This window comes from Palaemon carinicauda, chromosome 44 (genome assembly GCF_036898095.1).
Source record: "Palaemon carinicauda isolate YSFRI2023 chromosome 44, ASM3689809v2, whole genome shotgun sequence".
Lineage (NCBI taxonomy): Eukaryota > Metazoa > Arthropoda > Malacostraca > Decapoda > Palaemonidae > Palaemon > Palaemon carinicauda.
This window is the reverse complement of record NC_090768.1, coordinates 49769047-49773998: the sequence shown is the minus strand read 5'-3', so window position 1 is coordinate 49773998 and position 4952 is coordinate 49769047.

The following is a 4952-nucleotide window of genomic DNA, read 5'->3' as shown; positions in this document are numbered from 1 at the left end:
AATCTGATTTCCAAATTTTATTTAACCTAGACATTGCCTGATTTGCTTTTTCCAATCTTTCACTAAACTAATTCTAAAGACCCTATATTGTAGACCACGTTCCTAAATACTTACATGATTCTACCTCATTAATCCTTTCTCCTTCTAATGATATTTCATCTTCCATTGCATACTCCGTTCTCATCATCTGTCTTTCTTCTATTTATCTTCAGCCCAACCTCGTGGATATTTCATGCATTCTGGTAAGAAAGTGGTGTTCTGCTAACAAGGACAGCATCATCAGCATACTCTAAGTCTGCTAAATTCCCATCACCAATCCAGTCCAATCCTTCTCCGCCATCTCCGACTATTTTAAGCATTACAAAATCCACAAGGAGTATAAAGGATGACAGCACATTCACTTGGAGTACTCCGCTGTTCACTGGAAATTCATTTGATAAGACTCCTTTAACATTAACTTAGCTCTTGCTATGCTCATGAGGAGACTTAATCAAATTTACATATTCAAGAGGAATTCTATAATAACACAGGACTTTCCATAAAATTGGCCGGTGCACACTATCAAAGGCTTTTTCATAGTCTTGCCATGAAACTATGGCTGCTCAAGAAGGGTTGCACAACCGCCATGTGACAGAAATGAAGCATTGGTCAGAACACAATAAGCGCCTACCATTACTTGCAGTTAAAAACCAAGTACAAATCCAAAACCAGACCAGAGATCACTCACTAAACTGGGGCAAAACTAGCTCTGTGACTGAAGGTTACCAGTACGACTAAATCGTGGTTAGAGTTGATGGAACAGGTTGGGCCTCCTCGCTCAACATAAAATTCATGCGGAAGTACAACTCTGTTCATATGCAACCAGCCAAAATCGACAATGAAGATGTCATGTGGCTCTAACGGTTTATGTCAAACCAACCAGAGACCACAGGCATTAGCCATAAGCACCAGTCTATGCCTAAGACCTCTTCTTCAGCTATGCCACTGGGACTAGACCCTCGCCCACTTATTTCAAAACAGACAGTGAGGTCACTTACCCAAACCCCCGGTTATCCACCCTCCTATGCAATTTAAAGGATTAAACTCAACAATATATATTTCTGACTAAGCTTTGCAACACCCTTACTACCAACACCTGAAACCATGGTGCCCGCTGTCACTATCCTTCCACCTTATTCGCAGCCCCAGGTCATAATGCCTTGCTCTCGCACACCAGTTTCTGCACCTCCTGATGCACCTAAAGGTCATTGTATTCGCCATAACAGCGAATGTAGAATAAGTATATGTGTGAAATAAATAATATAGCTATACCGAAGAAAGGGAACTCGAATAAACACAGTTAAAAGCTAGCGAGAAAAAATGTGCTTACTATTGAGTATGGAAGCGCTCATCCCGGGCGCATTAACCTTTAGCCTTAACACATGTCGAACACCACCATAGGAAAAGAATCAAGCCATTGATGTGCGGATCATAAACACATCTCCATCATGAATGTATAACGTAGGCCAATTGTGAACGAAAATTTCCAGAGAATACACACCGTAGACTCCGTAGAGCAATCTCCAAAACTACCACAATACCGCATCCTGTATGTATAATGTTGTACATAATTATGTAATATGTTAATTTATTAACAATTGTAAGTTAGAGGAGGCTATAACGATCAACATACAAATCATTGTGTTATTCATTGTGTGACATATGGATTGTAGATCAATAACATGTCAATTTGTAATGATACTAACTCGCATATTGTCCATGTCACCAGGTTTGATCACAAGAAATAAATAGTGAACTTTTTTTTTTTTATCTTTTATTATAAAAATACAATTACATTTTCTTAACATACATTTTTGTTTCCTTTTATAAAGAAATATTTCCTTAACAAATTATATTTTACATTTTTGTATATACATTATAACATCTAATATATGATAAAATTAAATTTTTATTTTATTAATTTTCTAAATATGTTTTTAAGTTAGAAACATACTGATTTGTGAAAATATTTTTAACATGATTCTTATATCCAATAATATTAACATTAAATGTATATAACAGTTTAATCTTTATACACTTAATAATTTGCTGTTCAGCACTTGTCTTGCCATCCAGATACTTGAAATAAAATCTGCCCTTATTACCATTGCTGTATTTGCAACACTGCTGTATCAATTACTCCACCATTTAGTCACTAGAGAAAGAGGCGACAACAGCCATTCCTCCCATCAGCCATCATGGCATGCCAACTATATGAACTATTCTTGCTTGGTGCTCGCCTGTGGACATTATAATGCTGATAACCGATGCTGCCAAAACAATGAATTTACCGACATTCATAGAATATTATGCACATTTGTTATATATTTGTGTACATTTGTTTTATATGACCTTGGCCATTATTCCATATTGGATGAAATAGGGTAAACAAATAGACTACAATAGTGTAATAGTACCAATGATTTAAATACAAAGTAAAGGAATGCCCACTTTATAATCCAAGTATATTTGAATTGAGATAAAGTCAATCAATAGAAATATAAGAAAAACAATGAAGCCAAATTTAAGACAATAAAGTCTTATGTAACAGTCCAAAATCAATGTTAAGACTAATCAATTGTTCTCTGCAAACGATCGCTCAGAACACGCCAAATTTCATGATCAAGAATAGTGTATGACAAAGACAATATCACTGTCCTTGAGTATATGACAAATAGATAAGCGTATGAAACAGCAGTTTAGACTATCACTAAGACGATTAGATGTTGGCGATGTGGGGGAGAGAGAGAGAGATATGTTTATTGTAATCTACAAGAAATATTTGAATTACCCCAAGTATAGATTTTTGCTTTACAGTTAGTGTTCAAGTTGTATCTTACGCGTTTCTGCTTTAAGTTATTGTTTTAAGAAACACTAATTCCAACCGTGTTTTATCACGGGTTTATCTTTTTGTATCTCCTGGTATAGGTAGTAGGTTGGCCAGGGCACCAGCCACCCATTGAGATACTACCGCTAGAAAGTTATGGGGTCCACTGCTGGCCAGACAGTACTACATTGGATCTTTCTCTCTGGTTACGGTTCGCTTTCCCTTTGTCTACACATACACCAAATAGTCTGGCATATTCTTTACAGATTCTCCTCTGCCCTCATACACCTGACAACACTGATTACCAAACAATTCTTCTTCACCAAAGGGGTTAACTACTGCACTATAATTGTTCAGTGGCTACTTTCCTATTGGTAAGGGTAGAAGAGACTTATTAGCTATGGTAAGCAGCTCTTTTGGGAGAAGGACACTCCAAAATCAAACCATTGTTCTCTAGTCTTGGGTAGTGCCATAGCCTCTGTACTATGGTGTTATACTATCTTGAGTTAGAGTTCTCTTGCTTGATGGCACACTCGGGCACGCTATTGTATCTAATTTCTCTTCCTCGTGTTTTGTTAGTTTTTATAGTTTATATAGGAGATATTTACTTCAATATCATTTCTAAAATATTTATTTTTTCCTTATTTCCTTTCCTCACTGAACTGTTTTCCCTGTTGGAGCCCCTGGGCTTAGAGCATTCTGCTCCTCCAACTAGGGTTGTAGCTTAGCAATTAATAATAATAATAATAATAATAATAATAATAATAATAATAATAATAATAATAATAATAGTAATAATAATAATAATATACTGTATTAGTTCTTGTTCATCGTCCTTATTAGTTAAAAGAGGAGCAAAAAAAAAAAAAAAAAAAAAAAAAAAGTTGTACGTCTGCACAGCTGTCTATTACAGAACATATTGCCCTGTAAAGTGATCATTTGGTGTTGCTATAAGTTATAATCATTAACACCTGCTAAAAAGTTAACCGTATACATCTCGTCCCTGATATCATTAAATATCACATTTTGTATCAAAAGGCAAATAAACCTTTTCATCTGCATTTTTTCTTCATTTTATATCTATAAATTGTACTGTGCTTTAAAGTGTGCATCCTTCCGAATACATTTTTTTCTATGAATGGCATTAAGGATTTGAGTTGATCATAAAGTGTATTAATTTCTAACTGACAGTAGGCCTACTGGTATGATTGAAAAAGGAAAGATATTCTTCAATTCACACATTGTTAAAGTGTATTCATTTCTAACTGACAGTAGGCCTACTGGTATAATAATAATAATAATAATAATAAAATTATTCAATTCACACATTGTTTTTCTTTGAACCATATAGTCTTAAAGAAGATTCTAATGCTTTTCAATAGCAAAATTACATCCTTTATTCGTTATTCATAATTTCCACGTATAACTATAAGATTTAAATAGAGGCTTTCATTTCTTTTGATAATATGTCATTGAACAAGGCGAAATGGAAATCAAATTACTACCATACAGCAAAAAAAAAAAAAGAAAAAAAAATCAGCACTGATGGCCTACATCAGATTGATAGGATGAAGACAGTGACGATAAGATGATACCTTTAACTTTATCTGTTTACGTAATGATTAAATTGGTATCTTTACTATTTATCTTTATTACTGCTATTTTTCTATAAAAAAGATCATTCTTATTTCTAAAATTTAATAAAAACTAAGCTATCCACCCTAGAATTTTACGTAATAATCGTGAAAAACTTACTATTAAACTTTATTCCCAACATCACATGGTATAATATTAAAGAAGGCCCTTCGATTTCTGCCCGAATTTACCATTTAACTAATAACGTATGAAATTCCCACTATAAGCTGCTCTTCCTGGTCTAATGCCTGGCCTCAAATTTCTAGACCTATTAGGCATAATTTTGAATTAGGTTCTGTAGCTCCAACCAGATAGTTATGATGGAAACGTAAAAGTGTTCTATTATTTTTGAGGATGTAGGTTACAGCTGAAAAAAAAAAAAAAAACAGAAAAACAATAGCTAACCAGATCTTGGAAGACAGATAGGACCAAATAGGCCTACCTTCCACGA